The sequence below is a fragment of the Lissotriton vulgaris genome, chromosome 5 (assembly GCF_964263255.1).
Source record: "Lissotriton vulgaris chromosome 5, aLisVul1.2, whole genome shotgun sequence".
Lineage (NCBI taxonomy): Eukaryota > Metazoa > Chordata > Amphibia > Caudata > Salamandridae > Lissotriton > Lissotriton vulgaris.
The window spans coordinates 1,316,505,569-1,316,529,531 of NC_141693.1; positions in this window are offsets into that span (position 1 = coordinate 1,316,505,569).

The window sequence follows — 23,963 nt, forward strand, 5'->3', positions numbered from 1 at the left end:
TATTCCTTATGTTTCAGAGGTAAAGGACCGCTTCAACTGGGCATGAATGAAAGCTGTGGCACAGTCCTGCACATTCCGGATATGCAATGAGGCACCTTCGCACTGATTGATTTGTACTAGCAGTGCAGTGAGTTTGCATACTCTCAGCTCACCCACAGAAGATGTGGTGTTTGCTGTCAGAATCTGTACTCAGGTTTCTGCAGGAACACTATGTAAAAGATGAAAGGTCCCAACCTCTCCTGATCACGTATCGCAGCCAACAATGTGAAAGTGTCAACAGAGACCAGGGGAAGAAGGGGAAAAAATAGGAAGAGAAGATATGTTGTAGTATGGATAGCGGGTTCATGGTCGACAGTGCTAAGTTAGCATGAGCTTTGCTGCCATTAGGCTGCTTTTGCGCACAGCACCACATACATATATTTTGCAAGACTTTGTTTGTGCCCTTTTCACAGGAGAGCTGTCTGCCTTTCGCGTTCTCTGCTGTGCTCTGAGGTTTAGTCTGCACACGATGTACAAGGTTGATCAACAATGCCCCTTGTTATTCTGTTCTGGTCAGTCCCTTCACCTAGACATAACATAACACACAGCTGCACTACTGAAAATCGTATGCTTTAATGTTGCAAGCTATGCATGTTGTTCAAGCACTTGGAGAGAAACCTTTCCGGAGAGAAAAGCGGTGCTTGTCCTGAGTTGTAAACCTTTCATCAAGGCCTTGAGGTACGGGGTCTGTTGACAAAGCCCAGAGGTCTTCTTTTTTATAATAAACTATATCTTAGCACGGGGAGGGTGGTTAGGAACTGAAGCTCTTTTCCACTGTTTTTATAAAATTATATCCCCCTTTGTATTTGGGAATTGAATGGAATTGTGACAATGCTAACAATATTGTTTCTATGCATTTTGCTGCTAGTAATGGCGCATGTACTCTACCATAAAGCGTGTTAGTTAACATAAACATTTTAAACTATACCGTGACTCTGATTACTCTTATTGTGGACAAGTATGAGTGAGTGAGCGAAAGAGTTGTCTTGCTCCTGCGATTCCTGAAAGAGTCTGGAGTGTCGTGTTCTGGGTTGTCTAATCATTGGTGGCTTCGCTGTTAGTCGGAGAACGAATGAGACACTATTGCTAGTCAGTTTTTGGATACTGAGGGGACAGGTTGACCCCTATCTTCCAAGATCATGGTTTCCTGCACATAGTTCTGTATATGTGCAGAATCCCTGCAACATGGCGTCTCCAACGTTTGGTCTGGTTCTTATCTGCAAGACGCTTGAGTAGTGCCTGTGCTTGTCCACAATCTCCTCACTTCTGTTTCCGGAGACAGCTGTGATGGTGTAACCTCCTATATTGATGTTTTTTTTTTTTTAATTTCCAAAAACCTTTATTCATTCATAAAGCATTATACACGCCATGTAGCGCACAGCACTGGTGTAAGCATCTGGTGAAATCCTGCTTATCTGTACATTGTGGTCACTTCCTACACAGCCATTTAGCCGGCATCCCGGAGGCCCGGCGGCAATCAGTTAGCATGTTAAGCAGGAACCACAGGTCTCATATTTAGGTACAAAGCATTATACGTGTCTCAAATATCCTAAACCAATACGTATTTACATGCATGTACAATCATCATGGCAGTCTCAGTGAGTCACATACCGAAAGTCGTATCATTATACAGTTCTTAATCCTAAAGTACAACCTACCCCCAACTACCCCCCCCCCCCCCCAACAGCGTGCCAGCTATTGTGCTCCCAACTATTGTACCTGGGAGTGTGCTATTAGCAACCCCCTCCAACAACCTACTAACAGGAAAAAACTTGCTCCTCCTTCGCGTTCTAACCTATTGTGACATAAATGCATTGCTGTTCAGATCTGTCCTCCGTTCAATCTCCCTATCTGGGTCGTTAGGAATGTAAGTATTCCCGGCTCCTATCTTCCTCTTTAAGTTGGCACCGTACTTTTCCTAGTTCCATGGCGCTAGGTATATTCCATTCCTGTGACAAAGACCCCTATTACTCCTGCTCAGCCTGCTCCTCAAGGGATTCTAGTGCATCTAATGTCTCATCTTGCTCTATCTCCTCCTCTTCCCCTGAGTGTACATAAGTCTGATATAGACCCCAGAAGTTTTTAGGACGACTCTTAGGTGGGAGCAGCTCACTGTATATTTCCGATTGGGTACAACAATATAGCAGGTCCCCAGCCCATCTCTTGGTTGGTAACGGACCTCTCATCCAACACATGGCAACCACCCTCCTGGCTATTAGAAGGGCCATATCTACAAGTCGTCGCTGGGCAACCGGTAATGGTTTGGAGTATCCCAGTAGCGCCAGTTCCTGTTTGGCAGGTATCTCTGAACCCAATATTAAACTAATTTCCGAAAAAACTTTGTTCCAAAACTTGTTAACACCCGGGCAGTCCCATGCCATATGAATAAAATCTGCAATCTGCACATGACAGCGTTCACACTCCGCTGTTCGTCTAAGCCCGTACCGGTGTAATCTCTCTGGTGTGTAGTAAACACATTGCATAAATTTGAAATGTACCAATCTGTGTCTTCCGTTAAGTATCAGTTTCCATGTGCTAGTGCAGCAATACTTCCACATCTCATCATCTATTTGTATTTGCAGGTCACGCTGCCATTCTGTCCTAGCCTTGGAGTACTGGAACTGTTTGTGTTTGACACTTAATTTATTAAGATTGGTATCCAGTTTGTGTGATGACGACGTTTTAATTACGTATGTAAGCTCAGGGACTTCTGGTGGTTCCGCCATATCAGGGCCTATGAGGTCTAGTAACGCACTTCGAACCCTGTGGAATTGGAAACGCAATAAAAGCGAAGCTTCTGTCTGCAGGGGGGGACCTGTTCCCAGGTTTTAACCACCCCATCTATGAATAAGTCCTCAATGTTCATGATTCCCAGTGCATGCAGCGCCCTCGTGACTCCTTTTTCTTTCAACAGTGCTAGCCATACTGCCCAGTGTGTCTGCATTAGTGGGGAGTACAGAAGCTCACAGTTCTGTGCCTGTAATAACGCATGCCAAGCATTATTCGTGGCCTTGATGGAGTCAAGTTGACCAATGGTGCGGTCAACCGGAAAACAGGTAGTGCTGGTAAGGGGGAGGGGTCCGCAAACAATCGTTCAAGGGTTACATGAGGAATGCGAGGGTCTCCATGTATCCATGTGTGCAGGTGAGCTGCTTGTGCCACTCTGTAGTATCTCTCCATATCTGGAGCACCCAAACCCCCCATTTCGTAGGGAAGCATTAAGACTTTCCACTGAACTCTGGGTTGTTTGCCCCTCCATGCCAGCTTAATAAGCACCTGCGTCAGCTGTTTGAAAAAAGCCTTGGATAGAACCACTGGGATATTATTAAATAGGAACAGGAATCTTGGTAGGACCACCATCTTCATAATGGCTATCCTGCCCATTAAAGACAATGGGAACTTGCACCATGCGTCCACATCCTCAACTAGTTTTGTGTATGCAACCCCATAGTTTTCCCTAACTAGTATTTCTGGGTCAGTGTGAAGTTGTATCCCTAGATACCTGACCGAGTCAGTTGTCCATTGCAATGGGTATTCCATATCAAACGGCAAAGTTACAGGTGTTAATGGAAACGCAACTGATTTGGCCCAATTCACTTTCAGCCCTGAGAGGGCACCAAATCGGACAACTTCTCTCAGTACAGACGAGAGGTTCGTTTCTGGGTCACGGATGTAGAGGAGTGTGTCGTCAGGGCATGAAGAGATACCAATTTTATATGTTGGAAAGCTAATACCCTCCAGGCTATGGTATTCCCTAATCGCACATGCCAGAGGTTCCGTCACAAGCGCGTATAGGAGGGGTGAGAGAGGGCACCCTTGTCTAGTTCCCCTACTTATGTCAAAGGAGTCTGTGACTTTGTCTCCTATCCTCAGGCTCGCTGTGGGTTTGTAGTACAATGCCCCCAGCATCTGGAGGAAAGGCTCACCCAGCCCCAGCTTCCTTAGGACTCTGAGCATGAATGGCCACTCCACAGAGTCGAAGGCCTTCTCCATGTCGAGAAAAATAGCTAACGCAGTATTTTCCTGGCGCACATGCTGCATAGTCCCCAGGACCGAACGAATATTGTACGTTAGATTTCTATTGGGGACAAATCCAGCCTGTTCCCGCGCCACAAGTTCCGGCACAAGCAGCGCCAGGCGCGTGGCCAGAATCTTAGCAAATATTTTGGCATCCACATTTATCAACGAGAGTGGTCTATAAGAACTACATGCATTAGGGGGTTTCCCAGGTTTTAAGATGGTGATAAGTAGCGCCTTCCTCATAGAAGCAGGCATACTACCCACCTCACAGATGTCATCGAATAAAGTTATCAAGTGTGGGACAAGTTTGTCTTTAAATGCTTTATAGAAGCCCACAGTCAGCCCGTCTGCCCCCGGTGCACTACCAGCTCGCATACCCTCCAATGCTTCCAAGATCTCATCCTCCTGTATGGGCGTCATTAAAAATTCTCTCTCCGAGTTGGGCAAGAAGGGCATTTTGATGTAGCTGAGGTAATCATCAATTTCCTCCTCAACCTGTAACGATCTAGATTTATAGTGATCAGCATAATACTCTCTAAACTTTTGGAGGATCTCCTCCTCGTCAGAAATAATCTCCCCTGCAGGTGTAGTCAGTTCTTCAATCACCAGTGGTCGCCTATCACTATGTTAATAACGTTATGTTAATAACTTTTATTCAGCGCACAGCTGCCCCAGCGAAGGGGCGTCCTGGCGCCTGATCAAGTACCACAACACAACAAATCGCCGCTGAAAAGAGAGGAGATCAGTTAACAGAGGTGAACAAATGAGTTTTTATCGCACGTCTGAAGAGAGTCAGGCTGTTAAGGGCACGGATATGGACAGGAAGAGAGTTCCATAATCCAGCCGCCATAACTCGAAATGAACGACCTCCTATCCTACTCAATCTGAACCTAGGCATACTTGCTAGATGAAGAGATTCCGACCTAAGAGACCGCCTGGGGACATACGGGGAAACAAGGCCCGTCAGGGCAGGAGGTGACGAGAATTTCAGGATCTTGAATGTCAGACAGAGAGCCTTGAATTTGATTCTCTGTCTGACCGGCAGCCAGTGAAGGGAGGTCAGAACTGCAGAGACAGAGCACCGTCTCGGGAGGCCCACAATGGCCCGCGCAGCGGCATTCTGCACCCTCTGCAGTCTGGTGGCCTCGGCCTGATTGACACCAAGCAGCAGAGCACTCCCATAGTCCAGCCGAGAAAGGATAGAGGCTTGGACCACCAGTTGCCGAGTAGGAGGGTCGAAGAATTTGAGGACTGGTCTCAGTCCTCGCAGAATACCATAGCAGGTAGCTGCAATCTTCTTTGTATGGCTGGTAAAAGAGAGGTTAGAATCCAGCCAGACCCCCAAGTTCTTCACTTCGGCCGCTGGGATGGGAATCACCCCCAATTCAGGAGGCCACCATTGATCTCCCCACAATTCCGCTTGCTTTCCTAAGATCAGGACTTCGGTTTTCTTGGCGTTTAACTGTAAGCAGTTAATACGCATCCAGTTCGCCACGGCTAAAAGCCCTGCGCGAAACCTGGGGGCAGTCACCTCAGGGTCCCCACTGAGTGTCACCGCCAGCTGCGTGTCATCGGCGTACGATGTCATGGTTAAGCCACTTTGTCTGACGACAGCAGCCAGCGGTTTCACATACAAGTTGAACAAAGTGGGGCTCAACGCAGAGCCCTGAGGGACTCCTAGACCCAGAGGATGGAAAGAGGACTGACCAGGTGGAATGGCCACTTTAAAAAACCGGTCCGAGAGGAAAGAGCGGAACCATTGAAGAGCTTTCCCCTCAATTCCCACTTCCTCCAGCCGCCGCATCAAAATGTCATGAGACACCGTGTCGAATGCGGCGCTCAGGTCTAACAAGAGGAGCGCCGCTGTCTGCCCCGCATCCAGCACCGAACGAAGATGTTCGCTCATAAAGAGCAGAGCAGTTTCGGTGCTGTGTTGTGCGCGAAAACCATTCTGGCTCTCGTCAAGAATATTATTGCGAGAGAGATGGGCAGACACGATGGAGTTCACGTGTGTCTCCGTGACCTTGGCGGTCCAGGGCAGGAGGGAGATGGGGCGGTAGTTCTCGGGTAGCAGAGGGTCGAGATTAGGCTTCTTCAAAATGGGGCTGACCACTGCTTGCTTCCAGGAGGCAGGAACCACGCCCTCAGCGAGTGAGAGATTGATCAGGTCCAGTATGGGCTCACGGCATAGGGGCGGGAGAAGAGTAATAAACTCTGGCTTCAAAGGGTCTAGAGGAGAACCAGATTTAATTTTAAGGCTCAGAGTATCAAAAGCCTCAACCGACAAAACAGGTAGGGAGGACAGCGGTTCGCAGTCCAGAGCCCTATCAGCCCTGGGCTCATCACTGGGCACAGAAGGCATGAACCCTCGGTAGATTACCTGCACCTTCTCCACGAAAAAGGATGCCAAGCTTTCACAGTGAGAGTCCGTGCAGATTTCTAGCGAGGTGGCCCGTTTTCCCATCAGATCTTTGAGCACCTTAAATATTAATTTAGATGGGTTAGGGCTGTTTGAGAACTCAGAGGCATAATATGCCGCCCGGGCTTGACAGATAGCTCTGTGATAGATCTTAAGCTGGGTGAAGTACAATGATTTTAATGTAGGGTCGAAGGATTTCCTCCACGCCCTCTCAGCTTGCCGGCATGTTCTCTTGAGCTCGGCAAGGGTCTCATTATACCATGGGCTGCGCGTTTTAGCATGACATTTCGACCAGCGCATTGGTATAAGAGAATCAAGAGCAGTACGGACCCAGTTACAGAACTGTTCATATCCCTGTTCCACATTCGACAGGTTGCCCAAGGGCTGTGCCTCCAAGATTTTAACGAACTCCCCCATTTTGAGCTTACACCAGTTTTTTTTTAAGGGTCAGTCTGTCCACCGGTTTAAATTGAGGGTCATCCAAGGGACATGACACTTTAGCTAACAGATGATCAGTCCAACCCACCGCCATGGGGTCAGATGCCCTAGCCCGAGCCAAGGTGGTAAAGAAGGGGTCAAGGATATGACCTCCTATATGGGTGGGGGCGGTGACTAGTTGGTTCAGTTGCATGGCTTCAATGTCCGCTATCAAAGAACTGATGGGTAGGGAGGACGTCTGATCGAGATGTATATTCAGATCACCTACGATGTTAAAGTTAGCACATCTAGGAGCTAACGAATTGACCATGTCAACGAGAGCGGCCTTGAAAACCGTGTCATTCCCTGGAGGGCGATAAATAAGCAGGCCACTAAGTGTGAACTGATGACTGACAGTAACATTGAAAGAGGCGCTCTCGCACATCGGCAGATCAAGAGCTTTCCAATCCGCCGGAAAGCAAGATTTTGTCGCCATGGCTATGCCTCCTCGCCTAGAAGTGCGATTCAGAGTAAATACCGTATAGGTGGAAGGAAAAGCCAGATTTATTATGGCAGAGTCGGCGTCCTGTAACCATGTCTCAGTGAGAAAAATGAGGTCAGGTGAGTCCTTGTCAATCATGTCACGAAGGGACTGATGGTGCTTGACCAATGATCTTACATTAAGGCTCCATATACTAAGTGCTCGCTCAGTGTTGTCTATACGAGTACCTAGGGTAGGTTTTTCTATAGAGCGCACCCCAATGGGGGGATCTAGAGAGAAGCTGCCACAAGGACAGTCATAAGGTCCCGAAAGTGGGAACACCAAATCATGTGTACACGCCAAAAGACCGTCCCTAATGGAGAGGAGATTGGCGCGGTTGTACCTGATCGGCGCGATGAAATCCATGGTGAGATGAGAGCAGGAAGCCAGAGTCCTGTGCCCGCACCCGCTACCTCGACGCGGACGAGCGCAGACGGGCAGGACTCTGGCACGACTCCGGCTAAGCGACGGCGTCCCACTGCGCGGGAGAGGACGACTTTAAATAGGCGTCTAAAAGTACATCTCGAGCGTGGGGACGCTCCAAGATGGCGCCCGCAGGAAGTAGTACTCACCCAATCCAAAATGGCGCCCACAGAAATCAACCCCGGGACCCGGACCCGCCAAACAGCGGTGAGCGTTCCAGAAATTATGTGCAAGTAAGGGGACTGAGCCACACAAAAGCGGTAAGTTAAAAGCAGGGGATACAGCAACCTAAGAGAACTAAAATACAATAAAGGCTGAATAAAAAGTGCAGCGCACTGGCAGCGCGACCTGCGCTAATGCAGCAAATGACTACGCATCATTCTTGCCAAAAGAGAGCCAGGCCTCTCTCCCTCACCGTACGTTCGGGCCGTGGCGTACTTGCCCATATGCTGTACTTCCCTATCTGCCTCCTCGTGATATTCAGCGAGTGATAGTTTGATTTTCGATGCATTGTCAGTATCAGGGTCATTCTGCAAGCGTCCGTCCATATCCGACAGTTGGGCCTCTAGCTAGTCTTTTCCGTATAGTTTTAAGTACACTCGAATGTTTGGACATTGCCATACCCCTGATATTTATTTATTTGTATTTATTTATCTAAACTTGTATTGCGCACAGCTACCCTCAATGGGTTTCCCGGCGCCAGGGACAGACAAAAAGCCCAAACAGAACAGACAGTGCAGAAGGATCAATTAAACAAAAGAGTCTTTAATTTTTTCCGAAATGAGAGGAGATCAGTCTCGGCTTTCAGAGCTGGCGGAAGAGCATTCCACATCCTTGGACCAAGATGTACCGCAAAATGGTCAGTCCATTCTAGTGGGCGGGCCCTTTGGGAGCAGTCATAGGGTAAGTTAGAAATGATTGGGTCTAACAGGTGACCTGCTGAATGGGTAGCCCCAGAGTTTCGAAGTGAAAGATTGAAGACTTCGAGATCTGACAGTAACGACTGACTGAGGGTACCTTCAGCGTCCTCAAGATGGATGTTGAGGTCACCAAGAATGGTGAAATTAGCCGATTTAAGTAATATAGGGGATATAATATCGGCCAAAGACGATATCCAAGGGCCAGTCTTGCCCGGAGGGCGATATATTAGAAGACCAGTAAGCGTTAGTTGAGGACCGATCGTTAATTTAAATAGAGCGGCCTCACATCCAGGGAGGGAAAACGACTCCAACTTACATTGGTAGATTGATTTAAAAATAATAGCGATCCCCCCACCCTTCCCGGAAACCCTGTCCTGACGTACCATCACATAGCCATTAGGAACGGCTAAAGCAATGTCAGGTCCAGAGCTTTCGTGAAGCCAGGTCTCGGTTAAAAACAAAGCGTCTGGTAACTCTTCATTTATGAAATCAAACAAATTTAATTTGTTTTTGGGGAGCGATCTGCAGTTAATACTCCAAAATTGGAGAGGAAGGGAAGGCAGAAGAATCTTAGTGGCCTTCCATTTACCCCGGTGATGTGCCTTAGCAGTTTGCGTCTTAGAAAGCGACATTTTACCGGTAGAGAAGCCACAACCTGCACAAGTAAAATAATGGATAGGTAGAGTACAAATAGTACAAGAAACAGGAGTACGTGGTTGCAAGGATATTAAAATAAATGCGGAGGATGTTAGACGAATGGGAACAAGATCATGATTTAACCGACCTGAGTTGGAATGCAAAATGTCGATGGGCAGCCCGTCCTGCAGCCCGTCCTCAGCGCGGACGGGCGCAGACGGGCTGGACTCTGGCATGACTCCGGCAGTAATCCGGCATTCCTGCTGCGAGTGACCGCTGCGCGTCAGCATGATCTCCTTTATGAGGGGGTCGAGCTACCCTCACCAAAGATGGCCGCCAAACAATTCAACTGCCGAGGGGCAGAAGGAAAAGGATCAGGGACCCGCAAAACGCGGTGCAAAACCAATTATTATGCAAGTATAGGGAGCAGCCCTTAAAAACAGGGGAAAAATAAATTAAAAGCTAAATTAAATAAAAAACAAGGAATTATTAAAAACCCTTGTAATTCAAGCACAATACTTCTCTTTTAGCGTGCAGGGCGGTATGACCGCTCTGCACAGGTTAGAATCTTCGTTTGAGGTGTTTCCAGCAAGGCAGAGCTCTGAGTTTACTCTCCTTATGAGGGGGTCGAGCTACCCTCACCAAAGATGGCCGCCAAACAATTCAACTGCCAAGGGGCAGAAAGAAAGGGATCAGGGACCCGCAAAACTCGGTGCAAAACCAATTATTATGCAAGTATAGGGGAGCAGCCCTTAAAAACAGGGGAAAAATAAATTAAAAGCTAAAATAAATAAAAAACGAGGAATTATTAAAAACCCTTGTAATTCAAGCACAATACTTCTCTTTTAGCGCGCAGGGCGGTATGACCGCTCTGCACAGGTTAGAATCTTCGTTTGAGGTGTTTCCAGCAAGGCAGATATAGACCTTAAATGTGTCCCATACTGTCTAAAAGCTATCTACGGATCCCAAGTTCGTTTCAAAGAAGGTGTCTATATCTTCCGCTAGTTCTCCCCTGAACACATCATCTAGTAGAGAGTAAGGAGGGAACCGCCAGGTGAATGGGGGGATTTTTTTCGCCGGGACCGCTAGTACCAGGAGTATAGGGGAGTGGTCAGAGAGGGTGCGGGGTAGTATCATGCACCTCTTTATACTATTAAGCAATGCCTGGGATGCTAGCCAATAGTCTATTCTTGTGTGGACATTATGATAGGCCGAGTAATGTGTGTATCCGCCTTTTGTGGGGTGCTTATATCGCCATACGTCAACTAGATCTAATTTAACCAGTTCAGCCTGCATATGTAAGGCAGAGGCCGCTGGCCTTCGGGCCGGTGCAGCCGACCTATCCAGATCCGGGTCAAATACAAAATTGAAATCACCCCCCCACAGCATTCTGGAATTGACATGAGCTCTGCAATGCGCTGCCAGTGCAGCATAAAACTCAGGGTTATCATAGTTAGGCCCATAAACATTCACCACAACAAGATCGTGCCCTTTACCGATGCACCTGGCAATAACATAACGGCCTTCCGGGTCCACCATGAGGAGCGTTAGTTTTAGTTTGAATTTAGGATTGACTCATGTGGCCACCCCTCTGGAGTGCGTTGTGAACCCCGCCACCACACTATGTCCCCCAAACCCCTTAGTCAACAGCATCCTACTGTTAAGTGGAAGATGGGTTTCTTGAAGCAGAGCAAGATCGACTTGATGTCTGTTTAAATAATTTAACACTTTCCTGAGCTTACAGTAATCATTTAGCCCCCTCACATTCCATGATAGCGTATTCAATGTCTGCAAATCATATACTGTGGTCACTTCACTTGTATCAACCATCCCAGCAGAGAGTTTGATAGGTGGCAGACAGTGTTGTGTCAGCTCTGCAAGTTATCACCGGCAGCTCCGAATCCATCGCTGCTAGCATACAGTAGGTAGAACTAGGAAACACATTGCTTGGCAAACCCTTAAACACCCTCCCCCAGAACCCGTCCCTTCCCCAGAACACACTCCCCCCAACCCACAGCCGACCACCCCCAACCTGGCCAGACAGTCCTTGTGCACACCCCCCATACCCCCCCCTACACTCCCCATGAACAAAACCTGAACCTGTCCCATTGGAGACTATTTGGGCCAAAAGCGCAAGGGCAGAGGTAACCAGAAAAAGCAAATATAGGTGCAACCTCATTGTGCTTTACAAAGCCGCCCCTGCACCATTACCCTATGAGTGTCTATTAACCTGCGTCGACCCCCTTCCTACAAAGTTCTACGGTGGGCGTCTTCTTCTGGACACTACCTTCCGCCCATTGGTATTAAAGTTCGCCCAGTATCATCAATATAGTACACTCTGCATCCAAGTCTTTCACCAGTGGACAGGTTAACATGACTTTTGGGGAACCCCTATGTAATAGGACTCACCAGGCCATGGCAGCACAGGTTCCACAACAGCGCCCTTAGGATCCGCAACTCTACGCGATCCGGTCCAAGGTACAGAGCCCGTGGAGGGGGTCCGAGAACGTCGTTACAGCGTCACTCGGCCTGCTCATCCAGTTGAGTGTCTTCGCCTTGTTCCCCTCTTTACTTTCGAGAAACTTAATCTTAAAGGGGCGGAATGTGGCTACTTTAACATTTCTATTAATGCACACTTTACTCTCTCAGGGTTACTTATTTATAGGCCCCCTGGGTGGCTTTAATACGTCCCTTTTGGAGATTGTGGAAGCCTGCGCTATGAGATCTGCCAATTTTAACATAGTGGGTGACCTCAACCTCCATTTTGAGTTGGAAAATGAACCAATGATCCGCACCCTGCTGGCGGACCTGGCTGCCTTCCAGCTTACTCAACTAGTGATAGGCCCCACGCACGTTGGTGGCCATACGCTAGACCCTATTTTTACTAATATTGACTCGCCCCATTGCCCTGCTCCAATGCCTATTGCCTGGTCGGACCACCTAATGGTTACACTATCTCTCTCCATATCTACCTCCAATAACCATAAACCCCAGACAGTCATACGCAAGAGACCATGGCGCAAACTTCGCCTCTCAGAATTTCACTCCCTTCTAGAAAGTGATTCTTTTAACGCCTTTTCTGATGCTAATTCAGGATATGACTCGTTTTGTTCCTGGCTTACCCAAGCCCTTGACAAGCTCATTCCTGAAACTTTGTGTACAAAACGAACTCAGGACGCCAATCCTCGGTATGACGCTAATTTGGCAGGCCTTAAAAAGACCTGTAAACGTCATGAACGTAATTGGAGGAAAGAATACTGCCCTGAAAAAAAAGCTGAATATCTCATACAGCTTAAAATCTATCACAAAGCTATCTGTAGAACTCGAGCAGCATACTATGCCACTGAGATAAAAACTAACCCCAATCCTGCGAAAGAGATTTTTAGAATTTTAAAAGACCTTAGTGTGAGAAGTTGGCCCGATATGCAACGTTCGCTATTCTAGCGACCGCTATGTATCGTTCCAACGACCCTTATGGTGTTTGGTTGTAAGTCAACCTATAGACCAGCTATCCTAGTAGCGTGGATACGAGCAGTCTAAGGCTAAAGACTCGAGAGGGCGCGTTAAGCCAGCTGTTTACCACACATGTACCCCTTGAACACCCAGTGAAAGGACACCACACAAGTGTTATGAAAATAAACAGGATATTTATTAAGATTCACAACAGCCCTCGACTCTTTATGAGGACAGGGTACTAAGCACAAACCAAATCTCTTAGGAAAATACTTCAAGTGCACAATTAAAACAAGTGTCCGAGGACACGGAAAGTTTAAGGTTTCGGGCGGACCCGATAAGGCAAGTCGGAAGCGAGGGACTCGGGACCCTAGAGTAAAGAGGCTATGCAGGCACCGAAATGCCGAGTTACCTAGCCACGAGGGCTGCGGCTGCACAAGTCTTACAGGCGTCGGGGTCTTCGCTGACGAGCCAGGAGCCGGAAGGAAAGGAGTTGCTGGCCGGCGACCAGTGATGAATAGTTTGTAGAGATCCAAGCCTGGATCAGAGATTGTTGATACCTGAAAGCAGAGGGGACCAAGTTCGTACTACTAGCCAGTAGTCAGAGGGTACCAGGATGGCACCGGTTGGCCGTCACCTCGACCAGGTGAGTGGGCGACGCTAGGCTCTGCAGTCTCACGGACCAGGAGGCGTTGTCGGCGACCACGGCGGAGGTGCGAGCTGTCCCACGAAGGATGATGCTGTCGGCGTCGCTGGGCCCAGGATGGGGCAACAAGCCTTGGCAGATCTCAGGGCCACGTGGTGGGCCTAAGATGGCGTCTTGAGTGGACCAGGAGGGTCCGGGGTGCTTCTCGCAAAGATGGAAGCAAGGGCCAGTCTGGAGCAACCAGACCAGCAGTGTTGATTGTCGGATGTCGTCACAGAAGGGCACAAGCCAGCGGCTAGTGACCAGACAACGTGCTGAGCAGCGAGCAGAAGGGCCCCACGCAGATCGTGGAGATGCTGGGAGACTGCACTTCGGTGCTGGAGCGGCTCAGGGTCGGGGCTTCTCGGACCCCAGAGCACTCACCAGGGAATCGCTTCGATGGTCGTGCTGGTTAAGAGCGTGCAGGTTCTGATGATGGCCGGTCCCTCGAGGTCTCGTCGCACCCACAGATCACAGCTGAGCTGATGACGCGGGTAGAGGTCAGAGGTGCCAGGGAAGCCGGTTCTCGTCGAGCTGGGCCGTCGGATCCTTGAGGAAGGACTTGCAGCAAACCGCAGAGTTCTTAGATGGTGCCCGCTGATGCAGGGTGACTACTCCTTAGTCACATGGGAGAAATCTTGAGAAGAGTCTTGAGTGTCCTTTCGTAGAAAGTAGTTCTTGATTCAAAGATGATCTAATTTGGAAGGGTCCCCGCTCCGGCCTTTATTCTAAAGAAAGGGGTGGGTACATGACTAGGTCCTGCCCTAAGGGTGGGACCAGGAAGGGAGGTAGTTACACCCCTCTCCCCTGCCGGACTTTCCCCAGGCCAGGGCTGGTGCCCCTGGAACTGGTTCTGACCGGCAGATGCGTAGTGAGCACCGGGGTGCCACTCCGCAGTCACCTTCTCGCAAAAGCCCTACCTACCCAGAATACACAAACCCTGTCTGGGACGGTGCGAACACCGCCCTCGACAGGAAACCCTTTGTCCAAGCTCTCCTCGCTGGAAGGACTCCCAGCAGCAGGAGGTCAGACTCGTGTCTGTGGTGGCAGCATCCATTTTGTGGAGCTGAGGCTTTAGTTAACTTTAACCGGGGTTCACAGTTACGTACATGTCGTGTCCCTCTAGAAGGGCGGAATGCTAACCTCGTCGCCAGAGTTGGTGAGAGGGCAGCATCCCGATTCGTATGACACCTTACTCGACATGTCTTGATAACGCGACACCGAAGTTACCGATGTGGTACGCGTTATCATGGAACAGCCATTGGGTCTTGATTCCGCAAGCTGCAACCGGGCTCGGCTCGGGCCAGAACCTAGTTCACACGAGCCCATGCACTCTGCCTTCAGGATTGTCAAGGCCTGCCATAGGAGTGACTGATAGGAACTCGAGTGTCCATTGTATGGTTAGATATAGGGCTACTATATCTAAAGCAAAGTGTGATTACACGACTTCGCCCCAGCTGTCATGCAGCCAGTTGTGTCAAATTTAGGAGGCCAGCCAGGGGTGGCATAATACATGCTGCAGCCCCTGACGGCCCTGGGTACACCTATGCCCTGAGTTACAGGGTCTGATAAGGTGGCCCAGTACCAATTGGTAAATGCACCTAGGGTACATATTGTAATTTAGAAAGAGAACAGCCAGGCTGTGGGTCTGATTAGCAGGCCCACAGCCAGAGAAAGTCGTAAACCAGTGAAACAAAAGCAAAAAATCTGGGTGATCATAGGATTGCAGACCCTACTCTCCTACACTTAGTACAAAGAAATCCTCTGGCAACACAACTACCTCAGCAGTCCAATGTGAGAAAATTGCCTCCTTCTTTGTGGAAAAAATCCAGACCATTTATTCAGCCTTTAATGCTGAAATCCAGCTCAGCAATGGAGTAGAGGTTACTCCCTGCTCTGTGTCAAGTCTATCTATTATCCCTGAAATATCCACTGAAAGATTTGACCAACTTACTAAACTTATTAAATCAGGCTCCCCGATGGACCCTCTGAAGCCAGCTCAATTCCGCGACTCCTCCTTGCACTGTTTTGATCCTTTACGTGATATCATCAACGCCTCCTTTTCCACCGGAATTGTGCCTGACAAATGGAAACAGGCATGGGTTTCCCCCATACTAAAAAAGCCCACCTTAGATCCCCAGAAGCCCGAAAATTATAGGCACATATCATTGCTCCCCTGGGCCACGAAGATCGCGGAGGCCCAAGTTAACACCACTCTTACCAGTGTCCTTAACATCAACAACATTCTGAATGACACTCAGCACGGCTTCCGTGCTGGCCATAGCACAGAGACCGCGCTCCTGGCTATGATAGAGCACCTTCGGGACTCCCTTGCCCGTGGTCAAACAGCGGCAGTCATCCTATTAGACCTGAGTGCCGCGTTTGACACCGTGTCTCATCAGATCCTGCTTCGCCGGCTTGAAGAAGCTGGGGTTACTGATATGGCCCTTGCCTGGTTTCGTTCCTTTTTAACCGGCAGGTCCTTTCGAGTGTCAACTCCACCTTTCCTTTCAAAGGCGCACTCTATTGGACAGGGGGTTCCACAGGGCTCTGCCCTAAGCCCCACCCTGTTCAATCTTTATGTTCAGCCGCTGGCCGCTGTCGCCAAAGCGTGGGACCTTAACATTGTGTCCTACGCTGACGATACGCAGCTAGCCGTTGCCTTATCGGATGGAAACGAAAGGGACCCTCTCAAATTCAGTTCAGGCCTGGTGGCTGTAGCAGCATGGCTCACGGCCAACTCTCTACAGCTCAATGCCTCTAAGACGGAGGTACTACTGGTGGGAAAAAATCCAGAACGATGGGGAGATCATTGGTGGCCCTCCAACTTGGGAGTGACTCCTAAACCGAAACTTGAAGTTAAAAACCTGGGAGTCTAAATAGACCCTTCCCTTAGTTTTATTACCCAAACTAAAAAGGTGGCCGCCGTATGTTTCGGTATTCTACGGAGCTTAAGAACCATTTTGAAATTTTTTAACTCTGATACCAGACAACTTATCGTTCAGTCAATGATATTGTCTAGATTGGACTATGCGTCCTCTTTGCTCCTTGGGACTAATAAAGCAGAAACGGCTCGCCTCCAGCGCGTCCAGAACGCAGCTGCAAGAGCTGTAGTAGGCCTGCCCTGCTTTAGTTCTACCTCTAACACTATTCGTAAGCTACACTGGCTCCCAGTAGCCCAACAAATACAATTTAAAGCGCTATGCATCTCCTTTAAAATCTTAAAACATCCTAATCCTAAAATGTTAAAACCCCTCCTAAGGATGTATGTGCCTACGCGAGCCCTTTGCTCAGCCAACCAGAATCTGGTTGAAATCCCCCGTTTCAATCGTGCTAGAGCTGGGGGACGCTCTTTCCGTTATCTGGCAGCCAAGCTCTGGAATGCCCTCCCTTCCAACTTGCGAGAAATTAATGATCTGTACCAATTTAGGAAGGCCATCAAAACTTTTCTGTTTCCTTAAAAATTCCGGTTTTCTGTGTCTGTTGTGTTTTGTTTAGGATCAGCGCCGGGACGCCCCTTTGCTGGAGCAGCTGCGCGCTCTATAAAACCCATAACATAAACATAAACATACTTCTCGATTTCTCTGTTCTTTAGACCATTCCTTTAAGGATTTCTGAAGTTCCCTGGGGTCCGTAAAGTAATGTGAGTGACCCTGTCTATTGATCCGCAGTTTCGCCGGGTACATCATCGCGTAGTCCAGACCCAGTTCACGGAGTTGTGTCTTGTATGGGGCAAAGTGCAGTCTTTCCTCCTGTACTTTCGCAGTGAAGTCAGGGTACAGGGAAATGTCCATGCCTTCAAATTGTAATTTCCCTTTGTCTCTGGCCACTCTCTATCCTTGTAGTTCAATAGTTTTGCTATTATCGGCCTTGGTGGTGCCCCTGCGGTGTGCTCTTTCCACAATGAACATCAGTGAGAACACACCTTCTCCCAAAAGAGTGATGAGGAGTTTTTCCACAAAGAGTTCCATTTTTCCGGTTTGTGTCGTCTCCGCAACTCCTGTTATACGAATGTTCGAGCGCCTTGAGCGGGCTTCCAAGTCTTCCGACTTGTCTTGGATAACCTGAAGGAGCCTGCCAAACTGTTTGCGGTCTTTGTCCCATTCCGTCTGGGCTTCTTCTACTTCAGTTATACTCCTTTCGGACATGTCAAGACGCTCCGCGTGTCTGTCTAGCCGCTCTGACATACGGTCCATACGGTACGTGAGGGCATCAAGTTTGGAGCCGATGGACGCCATGCTGTCCTGTAGGCCCTTCTCCATGGACACCAGCATTTCTCTAATGTCTGCACACAGCGAGATCTCAGGGGTGCCACCCCGGGGCGATGCTTCAGATATCTGGGTCTCCGGACCCTTTGCTCTCCGGTGATCAAATGTTTGCTTGGACTGGGTCTTGTCGGTCTTACCCATGCTGAGCAGACAGGTCGTACAAGTCAGGGGAGCACCCCCAACCACGCCACACCTGGACTAAGGCAAATACAGGGATACCACTCCAGCAAACCTCCCTGAAACACTCCACACTCGTCGATCAGTATGCACTCCACTCTGCTGCTGGTCGCTGCGCCATTCCGCCAGGAGAGCTTCCCAGGATGGCGGCGAGGGGGGAGGGGCTCAGTACCGATAGAGACGAGGATCGCTAACTCTTCACAGCCCCAGGTCCTCGCGCCCCTACTATTAGGGCGCCAGCGCCCGCTCCGACACCTGTGCACCTGGGCTCCTGTCCTGTATCGAGTTTATAGAAGCTGGAGGTCGAAAGCACCCACCCGGGAGCGTCCCCGCCTCCCAGCAGTTGCCACACGCAGTTTCCAATGGCCCACGTCGTCGCTGTGTAGGGACTCCACTGCAAGCAGGGTGAGCCGGGGCAACACCGGGGCGGATCCGGCCTGTAGTCTCGTGGCCTCGGGGAACTTCAAGGCGGGCAAGCAGGGTTATCACAAACTAGCGTGCCGCCAACGGCTAGGCCCTCGCTAGTGATCCCTCGGTGAATGGTGGCCGGGGAAGCATATGTGTCCAGGTTTGCTCTGCACATTGATTGTTCTTACCCCCCTCAGCCAGGGCACTCGACGCCTGGCCTTAGTTTCTTACTTGATGTAAGTGTCCCGGTAAGGCCGGGTCCGCCACCGCCCCGTCGGCCGCACGCACTGTTACGTCAACCGGGCTGCTCTCCAGGAGAGATCGGGATCACGGCCTGGTCCGCGGTGATACCAAGTCAGGCCAAAATCTTGTCTCTGGGTGCCGTAAGGTGCCGGGAAGAGCCTCAGTTGGTGTCAGCAAGGTCCCATGGGTCGAAACCTCTTTCGGGCTCCGGGTGACTCAGGCAATAGAGGATATTAAACAGGATTAATATGGGTAATGGCACGGAGCTCTGCTCCTAGACGTCTGCCATCAACGCCGGTTAGCTTCGCCCCCCCTATATGGATGTTTTTATAGGTTCTTTCAAGCTTGAGGTTTTAAAAAAAGGATTTTCTCTATATTGTTAACCCTTTATTTCGATGCCACCTTTTAAGTTGTTACCTTTTGTTTTCCGTGTTGGCGGTTGATATTCCGCCTCACAGCCGTACAGCCCTGAATACATATCTGGCTTGTTATGTAGTGCCTAATGAGGGTGTGGAGCGCATATTCGTTGTGGAAGCGAACCTAGCTTACCACTTTGAGGTATTTTATTCTTGGGTCACCTTTCCGGCGGTGAATGGGACGGATGATCTGTTTCATACATGCACTGCCACAGCCCTTCCTCACATTTATCAGCCTTATAGGGCTCTGGAAGTTCCACTTTCAGCTTGGCAACACCATATTTGGTTTAATGGCTCCCTTCCTCACCCAGTATCACCGGTCCGTTTAGGGCCTTTAAAAATTGATGGGGCCACTTGGCCCGTTTTGGCTGGGTACACCCACGTTATTTCACTCTTCAAATTGCAGACCTACGTATCTTGCACATGTCTTTGATGCACGTGTATATAGCTGTTCTTCAGTAAGTGATGCAGAACATCCAGGTGGGACCAACTGGCGTTGCTGTGCAATCAGCTGGACCTGGGGGTGTGATGGTCAGTCCTATTAAGGTTAATTCAGTAATGGACAAGCGAATTGCCTTATTGGCTTGCTGAAAATTTTGGCCAGCTCAAAGCTGTTTTTCCTAATACCTCTCCTGTGGAGAAACACAGGATATTGACTATTAGTTTGCCTAAAGACTTACTTCCTGAGTTGACTGATTGTAACACCTGGGGTAAGGTGTTCGCAGCATTATATTCGAAGTGCTTCGGCACTCCCTCCATGACTGTACTCCCCACCGTGATTAAACGTGTTCAAGATGAACACGGAGCCGAAGCGGCTGTAGAGCTGGGGATGCGGCTGGTGGGGGTGTTCGAAGTGGTTGCTGATATGATCCTTGCCAATGTCATGGGCGATGCAGTAAGCTTTCAAGTGGCAAACTGCTTGGAGGCCGTCCCTGATGCAGACAAACCACATGAATTACCAAAGATTATTGCAAAGGCTTATGAGACCGTAGGCCGCAATAGTTTGGCAGTTAAGCCTTTTACTCAAACACAAACTCAATCTCAAACACAACCAAAAGCTCAGTCTGATAACGACGGGCGTCCAGTCTTTCCTAAAAAGAACTGGAAAAATTAAAAATAGGGGCAGCAACAATAGAAGCAGGGTTCACGTGCTGGTTCACCGACACCTGACTCTTCTGAGCGTACTTATGACTTGCGCGACAGCGCGAAAATTAAGACTCCTGGTAGGTTTCAAGTCGCTGATCAGCGTTCTCCTTGTTCTTCACAGGACACATCTGGCTCTCAAGTCGGTGATGGGGATCGCTAAGATGGTGGCAAGAGTCATCCTGCGCCACAGAGACTAGATCAGCCTAGTCAGTTCGACGTTAAAGGAAAACAAGACGATCAACCTCGTTTTCGACCTCCTTTTCAAAAGAAAAAAGTTGCCGCTTTAACAGCGAGGTATGCCTCAGATGGTGAGAACAGGACTGCTGGATTGAACTTGGGCGGTGACTCTGCTCGACAGCGCAGCGGAAGTTACCATAGTGCAGGAGGCACTGCGTCCTTGTCTGGAGGTGACAGCAACTGAAACTTTCATTATAGTAGAGACAGCTGACACCCGAGTTGCCCCCCGATACACTGTGTAATATAGTTTTTCAAATTGAAGCGTGTAATCACAGGGATTTTTTGGGAGAATCTGAACTCTTACGATATTTTGTTGGCAGAGGCGGATTAGCTCCCACCGTTTGTTCTGGCAAGAGGGGAGGACGTGATACTTCCGAGTTTTTCGTGTTATGTCCCAAGGAGCATGCAGAGGCTTTTGCAGTTGAGAGGGTTCTGGCCCTTGCACCGGCGGTGTACCGTAATCAAGTGGGCTGGTATAAAGATTCTCCACCACACCAGATTCCATTGCGGTCTATAGTTCAACCCCAATATCCCATCCAGCGGGCAGCTAAAATTCTCATTTCTGATGTTCTAACTGAGTTGGAGTATCAAGGGGTGATTGAGACGTGTGTGTCACAAATGAATAATCCTCTTTTTACTGTATCCAAACCTGATGGGTCTTATCGCGTAGTTTTAGATTACCTGCATTTGAACTCTCATTGTCGTACTTTTGCAGTACAGAATACCCATAGCTCTGTTCTTGTAGACAGTCTGGTTCATAAGAAATATAAAACAACACTTGACATTTCCAATGGCTTCTATAGCCATAACCTGTCCCCTGAATGCAGTCAATGGACAGCATTCACGGCCGGAGAAAAACAGGAAAGAATTTGGCATTTACCTATGGGGTATAAGAATAGCCCTGGGGTTTTCGCTGCCCGTGTTGTCTCTTTGTTAGACATCATTGACCCTGATGCATACTCGTACAATGATGATATTTATCGGACGGATGAAGAACGTTGGCCCCATCTATGCCATGTTGACCGCATCATACTTATGTTTGCGGAGTACGGTTACAAATTTAACTTTGCTAAGTCTCACATTATTCATTCAGTCTTTCAATGATAACTTATTAGCTCAATAATGAAGGTAGGGGCTTGGCACCCCACTTTCTGGAGGAATGCGCAAGCCTGAGCTGAGGGAGGACTAACATTCCCGATTATGCCCAGCGTATCATGCCTCTTTATGCTTTGATACAACCTACATTTTCCAAAGCCAGCTGGCTAACGGAACATTCTGCTATTCCGCAATCTTTGGAGTCTGATCTACTTGAATCTAAGTACTTGTTAACATGTGACAACCACACAAACCTGGTGATACGAATAGTGCCCGGCGCAGTAGGTTTCACTTACTTGACGTACAATGAAGGCAACACAGTACCTATTGCATACAAATCTCATTTGTACACTTCAGCCGAAATCCGGTTTTTCACTGTTGAAAAAGTTTTAACGGCTGTGCAGATGGCGGACCTGAAGGAACGCCGCAGGGGAAAAGCATTTTGGTGGTTACTTCTTACCCTGACTTAGAAGCGGTGACAAAGGCAAATGTACCAAACTCTAAACCATTACATCCCCGTTGGATACAATGGGCTACTTCTTTGACGTCTCCTAATGTCATGTTTATCTTTGACCCATCTCTTCAGACACAGGATTTCTTGCAGTATGAACGCGTTCATCGACCTCCTCTGTCTTTGCTCCCTTTGGAGGAGTATACATGTATTATTTACACCAATGGCTCGGCGCAACCGCCCACCGGCTCTAAACATGCTTATTTAGCGGCTTGTGCTATTATGGCTGGTACAATGGTGAATGGATAGTTCAAGTCTAATGCAGTGCATACACAGGCACTAGGAGACAGTACCGCCCAATTGGCCCAGCTACGCGCTCTAGTTCTTGCTCTCGAGGTTGCAGATCCGAATAAATCTACTCTAATTATGTGTGATTCTTATTACTGTGTTCAGTCTTTAATTTGATAAATCGAGATTCTAAAGGCAGCACAATTAAGCATAAAAAGCTTTGGGTTCGAGTGGCAGACCTTGAACAACGTCTGCCCCCCACACATATTATACATACTCTTGGCCATCAGCGTGTGGGAGCACATGCTTTCAATAATTCATTGGCTGATAAAACGGCAAAATCTGCAGTAGCCACGTGTTCAGTAGCAGCTGTTACAAGGTCCATGAATAAGATTTATAATGAGATTTTGGCAGCTATAGCTGCTACAACGAAGGGCACTGATTACCCGCAAGGTTTCCCTCCAAAGTATTCTTAACAGCTAACTCCCGAACAAGTTCCCATTGCAAGACTACCAGACGTTGGTGATCGGCTGATTCCAACGCGGACAGCAGATGCGCTTTGATCAAAGCCGCACATGAAGGTTTGGCTTCATCCCATGCCGACGTGTCTGCAACACTTCCTATCTTGCAGCAACGTTACTGGTGGCCCGTAATTATGTACTTTTTTGTGACATCTGACAGCAAAGTAAGCCTTCTACGGTGACACGCCCACCACAAACACAGCTATGCATTTCTAATAGGCCTTTTGGTTGTGTCTATCTTGATCACTGCAGTCCATTTTCTTCAGATACTGCATATAAATATCTTTTGGTTGCAGTTGATTTGTGCACTAGATTCCTTTGGGTATGGCCACAACGCAGTGCTTATTGCTCGAAATGTCATCAGGGATTTGCGTGTTTTTGTAGGGATTTTTGCCGGTGGCACCTTCCATTCAGTCCGAGGTCCAGCGTTCGCCTCTAAGGTGTACAAGGACGGATTGAAGTCTTTGGGGGGCTAGTGCAGTTTTCATCTCCATACAGGCCTGATGGCAATTAGGTTGTGGAGCGGATGAACCGTGACTTAGAGCAATCCTTGACAGCTAGAGATTGAGGTACTGGCAGGAACTGGCTAGCCCATTTGTATGGGGTTCAAAGTGCACCAAATAATCTCCCTAGAAGACCTCTGGGTGGGCAGATCCCATACAAGATGATATTTGGCATAAAAATGTTTATGCAAGAACTTGATGGTCTAGACGTTGCAGTGGCTGCCGCAACCTTTGACTTAGATAATCATTCTACTATGTTACAGGACTTACGAGAGACCTGTGACAGTCTTGCAACTGAACATTTGCCCTCTGCTTCTGATGCTGCACTGGTGTTTCCGGTGGCCGGCTGGCTTCCGAAAGTTTGTGATCTCGTTCGAGAGAAGTTGGAGAACAAAAAAGAATTTGGTCCCTCTTATCGTGCACCGGTTCCAGTGCTTGGCTTGAAGGGTACAGTAATTTTACCACCGCTTCCTGCTCGCAAAGACAACAGATACATCTCAATTGACAATATCAAGCTACAACATCTGGCCGATTCTGAATCGTGTGATGCCTGTTGTTTTGGGCCCCACAATTTCGAGGAATCCTGGGGTTGGTGCATCATTCAACTCACCTACTGACACTGTCATCAAGATGGACCCTATTGTTGACCATTTGCCT